The 11,164-nt window shown below is 44.4% G+C and overlaps 1 protein-coding gene across 2 annotated transcripts in view; it reads left to right on the forward strand.

The window, feature by feature from the left end:
* Positions 1-1,044: 1,044 nt before the first annotated feature.
* The window catches only part of ncaldb (neurocalcin delta b), a 26,301-nt gene continuing 16,181 nt past the window's right edge, over positions 1,045-11,164 (forward strand). Inside the window, exon 1 of one of the 2 annotated variants that reach the window (XM_017454959.3) lies at positions 1,045-1,307. The gene's annotated coding sequence lies outside the window, so the exon portion shown is untranslated. The remainder of the gene's footprint in view (positions 1,308-11,164) is intronic. The other variant, XM_017454956.3, reaches the window with a different exon arrangement.

Raw genomic sequence — 11,164 nt, forward strand, 5'->3', positions numbered from 1 at the left:
ACAGTGCTGCTCGGTTGTAGATGAACAGATATAATCAAACACGTGACAGTAAAATGTGTGAGACGTGAGACGTGTGTATGTATAGATTTGTGCAGAGGTCCTCATGCTGGTGACCTTTGACCCGGTGAACCCTGTGAGCTGTTCTGCACGATGTGGTCTCTCACTTATTTATAAGAATGGGTTTGGGGCTGTTTTATAGACCTTTGGGCTGGAGCTGATTGGTGTATTTTAGGTTTTTGCTTTGTTTTAATCGGACACTGGTCTGATTTCATCCCATTACTGATTCATTTCATCCCGTAGCCGGATTAAGCTCTGTGCATCCCTGTGCATGCAAATTATGCAAAATACTAGTGTCAGGATCATATCTCATGGCACTGCATTCACGTCAACGTCATGCACTGGTGTGTAAATGTGTGTGGGGTGTGTAATGGGTGCAGACCCCATCCTCTCTCTCTCTCTCTCTCTCTCTCTCTCACACACACACACACACACACACACACACACACAGGTGCTTGTGATTTAATGCTAATGACAGGAGGCTTTCATGACTTTAATCTGCTTAAATAAAGCATGGCTTCCAATGTGAGAGGACATCTGCTCTCACACCCTGTCTGCCTGCTCATTTCGGGATATCAAATACACCTCCATCTTTTCAATAAATAAAGAAATAAATAAACATGTTTAGTTGCTAATACCGCTCATGCTAGCTCTACTGCTACTATTACTACATTATTAGTGTGAATAGCTGCTGGAACAGAAAGCATGTGCAGTGTGGTTGTATGTTTATTGACAGTTTTCAGTCTTTTCTGTGACAGTAGTTCAGTGGTTTTAATGAAGCACAAAAGTTGTCGATTTTTTATTTACGGACAGAACAAGAAAAATGACAGGAAGTGCGCGCTGAAAGAGATCGGCACGCGCCGTGCCTGCTGAGTAGTCGTTGCCGGGGCAACCGCGTTGCGGCTCTGATAGGCCTTTTCAGCGAAGTCACGTGACCGGCGGCTTTGACGTCACCAGGGTTTCGGAGCTGAGAGCCGAGCCGAGCGCGCGCACTGACTGTCAGTCTGCGGAGTTTGGAGTGGCGGCTGGCTCTCTGTCTGTATCTCTCTCTCTCTCTCTCTCTCTCTCTCTCTCTCTCTCTCTCTCTCACTTTCACTCTCTCTCTCTCTCTCTGCCTCTCTCTATATCTCTATCACTCAGACACACACACACACACACACACATGCGCGTGTGTGTACTGCCAGCGCGTCTCCAGGTTATGGACATCTAAAAGACCAGAAATCATCAGCTGTCCATCTACATTTCCTGCGGTGAGTTTATGTCTGAAATAACAGCTTTATGCACCCTACCTTGTGCACTATAGAGGGGCTAAAATAGAAACTTAATGCACCCTTCATTAGGTGGTCATCTTTCATATAAGTGCATTGAGTAGGCTTCTAAGTAGACGTCTGCACACCATGTAGCGCACTTGATGACTAATAGGGAGCTGTTCTGATGTCAGGTCTGTGTTCCCTATATAGAAGGTTTAAGATAACAGGTGCTGCACTCTATTTAGTGCAGTATTTGGGTTTTTGCTCCATAAACCATAATAAAATTAACAGCTTCTAAAAACTGTTTAGTACAGTAGATGTTTTAGTGATGTACTCACTTATTAAGTGCACTACAGGTTTAACAATAAAGCAGATGGTTAGGGGTTATAATTCTGATGTGCTTGAGTTCAAAACTTAAAAGTACAGTGTGGAGTATACAGAGTGGAGTATACAGTGTGGAGTATACAGAGTGCAGCGGACAGTGGAATATACAGTGGGGAGTATACAGTGTGGAGTATACAGTGTGGCGTGGACAGTGTGGAGTATACAGTGTGGCGTGGACAGTGTGGAATATACAGTGTGGAATATACAGTGTGGAGTGAGTAGACAGTGTGGAGTGAGTGGACAGTGTGGGGTATACAGTGTGGAGTGAATGGACAGTGTGGAGTGGACAGTGTGGAGTGAGGGGACAGTGTAGAGTATACAGTGTGGAGTGAGTGGACAATGTGGAGTGGACAGTGTGGAGTGAGGGGACAGTGTGGAGTGGACTGTGTGGAGTGAGTGGACAGTGTGGAGTGGACTGTGTGGAGTGGACAGTGTGGAGTGAGTGGACAGTGTGGAGTGGACATTGTGGAGTGAGGGGACAGTGTGGGGTGAGTGGACAGTGTGGAGTGAGTGGACTGTGTGGAGTGGACAGTGTGGAGTGAGGGGACAGTGTGGAGTGAGGGGACAGTGTGGAGTGGACAGTGTGGAGTGAGGGGACAGTGTGGAGTGGACAGTGTGGAGTGAGTGGACAGTGTGGAGTGGACAGTGTGGAGTGAGTGGACAGTGTGGAGTGGACAGTGTGGAGTGAGGGGACAGTTGGAGTGGACAGTGTGGAGTGAGGGGACAGTTGGAGTGGACAGTGTGGAGTGAGTGGACAGTGTGGAGTGAGGGGACAGTTGGAGTGGACAGTGTGGAGTGAGTGGACAGTGTGGAGTGAGGGGACAGTGTGGAGTGGACAGTGTGGATTGAGTGGACAGTGTGGAGTGAGGGGACAGTGTGGAGTGGACAGTTGGAGTGGACAGTGTGGAGTGAGTGGACAGTGTGGAGTGGACAGTGTGGAGTGAGTGGACAGTGTGGAGTGGACAGTGTGGAGTGAGTGGACAGTGTGGAGTGGACAGTGTGGAGTGAGTGGACAGTTGGAGTGGACAGTGTGGAGTGAGTGGACAGTGTGGAGTGGACTGTGTGGAGTGGACTGTGTGGAGTGGACAGTGTGGAGTGAGTGGACAGTGTGGAGTGAGGGGACAGTTGGAGTGGACAGTGTGGAGTGGACAGTGTGGAGTGAGTGGACAGTGTGGAGTGAGTGGACAGTGTGGAGTGGACAGTGTCGAGTGAGTGGACTGTGTGGAGTGAGTGGACAGTGTGGAGAGGACAGTTGGAGTGGACAGTGTGGAGTGAGTGGACAGTGTGGAGTGAGTGGACAGTGTGGAGTGAGTGGACAGTTGGAGTGGACAGTGTGGAGTGAGTGGACAGTGTGGAGTGGACAGTGTGGAGTGAGTGGACAGTTGGAGTGGACAGTGTGGAGTGAGTGGACAGTTGGAGTGGACAGTGTGGAGTGAGTGGACAGTGTGGAGTGAGTGGACAGTGTGGAGTGGACAGTGTGGAGTGAGGGACAGTTGGAGTGGACAGTGTGGAGTGAGGGGACAGTGTGGAGTGAGGGGACAGTGTGGAGTGGACAGTGTGGAGTGAGGGGACAGTGTGGAGTGAGTGGACAGTGTGGAGTGAGTGGACAGTTGGAGTGGACAGTGTGGAGTGAGTGGACAGTTGGAGTGGACAGTGTGGAGTGAGGGGACAGTTGGAGTGGACAGTGTGGAGTGAGTGGACAGTTGGAGTGGACAGTGTGGAGTGAGGGGACAGTGTGGAGTGGACAGTTGGAGTGGACAGTGTGGAGTGAGTGGACAGTTGGAGTGGACAGTGTGGAGTGAGTGGACAGTGTGGAGTGGACAGTTGGAGTGGACAGTGTGGAGTGAGGGGACAGTGTGGAGTGGACAGTTGGAGTGGACAGTGTGGAGTGAGTGGACAGTTGGAGTGGACAGTGTGGAGTGAGTGGACAGTGTGGAGTGGACAGTTGGAGTGGACAGTGTGGAGTGAGTGGACAGTTGGAGTGGACAGTGTGGAGTGAGTGGACAGTGTGGAGTGGACAGTGTGGAGTGAGTGGACAGTGTGGAGTGGACAGTGTGGAGTGAGGGGACAGTGTGGGGATGATGTTATGAGTACTATTGATTTGTTTAATTCTCAGTTAAAGATCAGTAATTTATTTAATATATAGTATATTTTACTGGTTAGTTCTGGGGTTCAATCCGGAGCCCGTATGTTCTCCTTGTGTCTCATTGGGCTTTATCTGGGTTCTCTGGTTTCTTCCTAATGTCCAAAAAACACGTCTAGCTGGTGGATTGGCTACTCTACCTTACCTTTGTACGCAACTCCTCGAGTGATTCACGTGCGTTTGTAGACAACTCCTCAAGTGGGTCACGAATATTGATTTAAGACTCCTCCAGTGATTCAGTCATATTTGTAAGTGACTCCCGACGTACTTTACTTACATTTGTAAGTGACTCCTCAAGTGATTCACTTTAATTTTTAAACGACTCCTTAGGTGCTGCATTTAAAATTGCAAACAACACCTTGAGAAATTCAGATGAATTTCCCTAATGACTCCTCCAGTGATTCACTCACATTTCTAAATCCCCCTTTGAGTGATTCATGGACATGTGTAAGTGACTCAAATGATTCATTTATTGACTCTGTTTGTAAATGACTTCTTAAATGATTTGCTTATATTCGTAAACAACATGTGTGATTCATTTATAGTAATTTGTAAAGGAATCTTCATGTTATTCGCTTATAATATGCCAACGGCTCATCCAGTGACTCACTTGTATCTCTAAGAGATGCCTGCTTTCATTTACACTTGTAAGCGATTCCTCGTGTGATTCAAATGATTCAGTTAATTGTATAAACGAATCCTTGAGTGTTTCACTACCATTTGTTAATGGCTCCTCAACCGATTTGCTTACATTTGTAAGGGACACCTCGCGTGTTTTACATTTATCCGTGACTCCTCAAGTGGGCCAAATGATTCACTTACCGTTGTAAATGCCTCCTGAAGTGATTTATCTCGGGAGGTCAAATGTGCCGTCTGCTCACGGAACTACTTTGATTGGAGTGTTTATGTGTGCTGTATTTCTGCTGTATTTTATTTATTTAGATCGATATCTGTGCAGTAGCATTGTCTCATTCACTGGAACTTCAAATAAAACTTCAAACAGTTCAGTCTCTTCCAGTGAAATGTTAATACACTCGGGTGTCCAGTGTTTAGTATTTTCTGTATAACAGGTTCTGGTTAAATTCGCTGTAAAAGATCATCACCCGTGAACAAGGCTCGGTTTACAGGAAGTCGCTCGGCCTTGTTCAGACAGAGAGAGAGAGGTTGCGAGCGAATGCGGGAGTGTGTTTAAGGCTGCAGCGATTTCCTTGTTTATAATAGAGCTGCAAAAACTGCAGCTTTTTTTAGGGGATGGCGTGCTACATGAGAGCGGTATACACACGGCGTTTGTGTAGTCAATCAAACATAATCCACTGCAAATGAGTTATGAATGAATTATGAAACAATGAGGACAACAATCAGCGCTTAATTACTTTATTTGTTACAGAAGAACACAAAAAAATAAATAAATAGTCACAATCCCATTATTTAGCTTGTTTACGTTATGTAAAAACTGAGAAACTGTGGTAGCACGTGGGTATTTCAGGCAAAGTTCACTGTGATTATATTATAGCGCTGTGAAAAAGTATTTGCCCCATACTGATTTCTTCTGTTTTTGCGTATATCTCATTGTCATGTCACGGCAATCTTGTGACTCCATTTCCCAGAATACACCGCAAGCTACAAACATGGCCGACGACTACAACTCCCAAAAATACACACAGATATGTCACCTTCTCCGGAGGACTAATCACACACACCTGTTCCCAATCACAGCACACTATATAAGAGACTGATCAGTCACTGTCTTCACGTGCGAAGTAATACGCTCAGTTATCTTGGTCTCTGTCGTTTACCGAGCCTTGCTATCGTGTTGTTATTCTGGTTATGATTCTGTTTTTGTCCTTGACGTTGATTTCTGCCTCACCTGCTCTAGCCTGTTTACCTGATCGCCTGACTGCTGCCTGTCTTTGTTGTTGTTTTTGCCTTACCCTCTGGATTACCTGCTCTCCTGTAAAGCTCTTAACTGTGATCGTACCCGTCCTCAACCCTCATTACGTGACACGCGTACTAAATAGTTTTAGATCTTCAAACGAAATACAACATAAAACAAAGGCTGAGTAAACACACAATACAGTTTAAAAAATAAATAAATTTACTGAAGCAAAAACAAAAAGCTATCCAATACCTATCACCAATGTGAAAAATTAATTGCCCCCTTAAACTTAAAATCCGGTTGTGCCAACTTCAGCAGCAATAACTGCAACCAAATGCTTCCGATAACTGGAGATCAGTCTCTCACTACTTCTAGGACGAGGATTTACTCCTGCGCTTTGGATCATTGTCTTGCTGCATAATCCAGTTGCGCTCGAGTTTCAACTTACGGACTGAAGACCGGACATTCTCCTTTAGGATTTTCTGGTAGAGAGCAGGATTCATGTTTCCCTCAATTACTGCAAGTTGCCCAGGCCCTGAAGGAGCAAAGCATCCCCACACCATCACACCGCCTCCACCATGCTTGACCATAGGCAGGGTTGGGAGGGTTACTTTAAAAATGTATTCTGTTGCAGTTACAAATTAATTAACATAAAAAATGTAATTGGTATCGGTACCCCTGTCTTCCAAACCGTTTCACTTTCAGCTCATCAGTCCACAGAACATTCTCCCAAAAGGTTTGAGGATCATCAAGGTGTGTTTTGGTGAAATTCAGACAAGTCTTAATGTTCTTCTGGGTCAGCAGTGGTTTCACCTCACCACTCTTCCATGGAGCCGTTTTCCCCCAGTGTCTCTCTGATAGTGGAGTCATAAACACTGACCTTTATTGATGTAAGAGAGGCCTCTAGGTCCTTTGATGTTGTCCTTGGCTGTTTTGTGACTTCCTGGATGAGTCGTCGCTGTGTCCTTGGAGGAATTTCGAAGGTCGGACACTTCTGGTAAGGTTCACTGCTGTGCTGAGTTTCTCCATTAGGAGATAACGGCTCTCGCTGTGGTTCTTTGGAGTCCCAGAGCCTTTGAAATGGCTTTGTAACCCTTCCCAGACTGATGTACTTCAATCACCTTCTTCCTCATCATTTCTGGAATTTCTTTGCTTTGGTGTAGTGTGTTACTGCGTAAGATCTTTTAACCAACTTCCTGCTGATGGGAAAGTTCTATGTAAGTGTAGATGTGAGTGAACAGGGTTTGCAGTAATCAGGTCTGGTTGTGTCTCATCCAGCTGAACCCCGTTATCAATGCAGTTCCATTTGGAGGAATTGGATTTGGGGAATTAGTAACTACCGGGGGGCAGGGGGCGGGGGGTCCAGTTAGAATTGGATAACTTTTTGGCTTCAATAAATAACATTATCATTTAAATACTGTATTTAGTGTTTACTCAGGCTGCTTTGTTTTTATCTTAGATTGAGTTTAAATTTCTGAAACAATTTAGTACGAGATCTACACAAACACAGAAGAAATCAGGATGGGGGCAAATACTTTTTCACAGCACTGTATATATGCAAAGACAAAGAGATAGAGAAAGAAAGGAAGACAGAGAGCGAGCCAGAGAGAAAAAGAGAGAGCAAGAAAGAGAATGTAAGAGATGAGAGAGGGAGCGAAAGATAAACATTAAAATTCCCTCAGCTACATGTGTGTGTGTGTGTGTGTGTGTGTGCGCGTGTGCGTGTGTGTGTGTGTGCGGGTGAAATGAACACACATCCTGAATGACAGGTGACAGATAGGATGTCAGTTAACACACGTGGAGTTGTGTAAATGATTGTGTGTGAGGCATGTGTGTCTGTTCTACACCACACACTACAGCTGCACCAATAAACTGACTGTAACCATGCACGTGTGATCGAATGAACGATATGATAATCTCATGATACAGTGAAGTTACGGTACGGAAAACTCCCTGTACCGTAATATTGATCTGTGTATTATTTATGTTGATATGTATATGGCAGGTTTCTGACACCTAAAGGCTCTCGCATTTCTTTGCGTGTTATATTCTACTGTATATGTTGCATATCTTGATTAATCAGCACTGTACACGGGACTGTGGCTGTAGTGTTTATCCCACTGTCTCTCCCTCTCACACACACACACACACACTAACGAGAGGACAGAACCCACCCTGCCGTGGCCGTGGTGTTTCTCACACTCGGAGAGCGGCGGGGATTCATCGGGGTTACGGGCGGCTCGTTTTACCCAGAGCGTGAGATAATTTTAGCCCTGATGGATGGTTTAGCTCTGAGGTTTTGGATTTAAGAAGCTCGGCCTCTAAAATAGCGACGTCTGATTTGGGTTTTTTTTTTGTGTGTAAAAATAGATGATGTTGAGACTCAGTGACTCAAACATGGAAATACTTTTTCTTTATTTTCGTGATGAAGGGAAACTTCACCCAGGGCAATTTGTACTTTTTCGGCATGCGTTAATAATGAGCTTTACCATACACCGCAGTATTTAGTGTATAAACTTACACTAAATTTATAAACTTACACTATACGTCCAGGAAATTATCCTGGACGTATAAACACTATTTGCTTCCATTTCACTTTTTAAAATCACACTCAGCTCAAATAATCACAAACAGCTCACTAATCACGCTCAAATAATCACAAACGGCTCACTAATCACGCTCAAATAATCACAAACAGCTCACTAATCACACTCAATCACAAACAGCTCACTAATCACGCTCAAATAATCACAAACGGCTCACTAATCACGCTCAAATAATCACAAACAGCTCACTAATCACGCTCAAATAATCACAAACAGCTCACTAATCACACTCAATCACAAACAGCTCACTAATCACGCTCAAATAATCACAAACGGCTCACTAATCACGCTCAAATAATCACAAACAGCTCACTAATCACGCTCAAATAATCACAAACGGCTCACTAATCACACTCAAATAATCACAAACGGCTCACTAATCACGCTCAAATAATGACAAACAGCTCACTAATCACACTCAAATAATGACAAACAGCTCACTAATCACACTCAAATAATCACAAACAGCTCACTAATCACACTCAAATAATGACAAACAGCTCACTAATCACACTCAAATAATCACAAACAGCTCACTAATCACGCTCAAATAATCACAAACGGCTCACTAATCACGCTCAAATAATCACAAACGGCTCACTAATCACGCTCAAATAATGACAAACAGCTCACTAATCACACTCAATCACAAACAGCTCACTAATCACACTCAAATAATCACAAACAGCTCACTAATCACACTCAAATAATCACAAACAGCTCACTAATCACACTCAAATAATCACAAACAGCTCACTAATCACACTCAAATAATCACAAACAGCTCACTAATCACACTCAAATAATCACAAACAGCTCACTAATCACGCTCAAATAATCACAAACAGCTCACTAATCACACTCAAATAATCACAAACAGCTCACTAATCACACTCAAATAATCACAAACAGCTCACTAATCACGCTCAAATAATCACAAACAGCTCACTAATCACACTCAAATAATCACAAACAGCTCACTAATCACGCTCAAATAATGACAAACAGCTCACTAATCACACTCAAATAATCACAAACAGCTCACTAATCAGAGGTCGAGACGTGAGTAATCCTGTCATCATTGTCGAGTACAGCAGGTACGGGTCAGAACTATGGTGGAGCAGAAACACTCGGGGGTTAATCCGTCATTAAAGCACATTAAGTCACAGGCAGAAGGTTGAAACACGAGACAGGAGAAGAAAAGAAGCATGGTGGTGATTGGTTAAGGACAGGACAGAAGGGAAGCGTACTCCTCCGTGTTGATCATGTGTTTGTGTAGAGCAGTGCAGTAATGCTGGGGGAGAGTACCGCGAGACAGACGCTACAGGAGACTAACGGTTAACTGTAGATTATTAGTCTGCAGATATTTCCCATTATACCACACGCTGCATTATCACGTCTGTTCCTCAGATCTTTAATGGCAGTGACAAGCTCGGTTGATCTGATGTTCTGATGAACATCAGATGATCTGATGCTAGAATTTTGTCCCGAACCTTAAAAATTGTAAATAAATAAATAAATAAATAAAAATGATTGTTAAATTGTGTTATAATTCTATCATTATTTGTTATTATCCTTCAGTTTAAAGTTATTTTTGTAGACACTGATGTAATTTTGATCATTTTACTTTTTCACAATGGCACTCAGTTATCAGGCCTGTATGTCGAATACATATCGTACATCGCAAAAATATCCCCAGGTATCGTGATATGATATTTTCATCACAGCACACACTCATAATGTCGGCTCACGGAGTCCTCAGACTGGTTTTTGGATGCAACTGAGGCCGGAGTTGAAGATAGGGGGAATAAACCTAGGGTCAGGGTTAGGGTTAGGGTCAGGGTTAGGGTCAGGGTCAGGGATAGGGTTAGGGTCAGGGTCAGGGTTAGGTTTAGGGTTCAGGGTCAGGGTCAGGTTCAGGGTCAGGGTTAGGTTTAGGGTCAGGGTCAGGTTTAGGGTCAGGGTTAGGGTCAGGGTCAGGTTTAGGGTCAGGGTTAGGTTCAGGGTCAGGGTCAGGTTTAGGATCAGGGTCAGGTTCAGGGTCAGGGTTAGGGTCAGGGTTAGGTTTAGGGTCAGGGTCAGGTTTAGGGTCAGGGTTAGGTTTAGGGTCAGGTTTAGGGTCAGGGTTAGGTTTATGATCAGGGTCAGGTTTAGGGTCAGGGTCAGGTCTTCAGGGTTAGGTTTATGGTCAGGTTTAGGGTCAGGGCCACGGTTAGAGTCAGGGTCAGGTTTAGGGTCAGGTTCAGGGTCAGGGTTAGGTTTATGATCAGGGTCAGGTTTAGGGTCAGGGTTAGGTTTAGGGTCAGGTTTAGGGTCAGGGTTAGGTTTATGATCAGGGTCAGGTTTAGGGTCAGGGTCAGGTCTTCAGGGTTAGGTTTATGGTCAGGTTTAGGGTCAGGGCCACGGTTAGGGTCAGGGTCAGGTTTAGGGTCAGGTTTAGGGTCAGGGTCAGGTCTTCAGGGTAGCTTTTCAGTGTGGCAGGACTACAGCACGGTGATTACAGTGAAATTATTGTACATTCATCATTTCTATAGCAATGTCAATGTTTAATTCTTTAAAAATCAAAACCTTGCTGATCCTTTTATCTTCTCCATACATTCAAAAGAAGTCTGACTGCACATCTGGGATAACCTGAGATGATTTGAGACACAGGTTAAGACCCTAAGTAGTAAATAAAGACCAGATAGTTGACAGGAATATGAAGCTGTGACCAAATATGGAAAATAAGGAAAAAGTGCAGAGGAAAGATCGAGGATTTAACGAGAACAGAAACTCACACATGGATCTCTCTCTCACTCATCCTCCCCCCCCTCCCTCTCCCTCCCTCTCCCTCCCTCCCTCTCTATGT

Source organism: Ictalurus punctatus, chromosome 24 (genome assembly GCF_001660625.3).
Source record: "Ictalurus punctatus breed USDA103 chromosome 24, Coco_2.0, whole genome shotgun sequence".
NCBI lineage: Eukaryota > Metazoa > Chordata > Actinopteri > Siluriformes > Ictaluridae > Ictalurus > Ictalurus punctatus.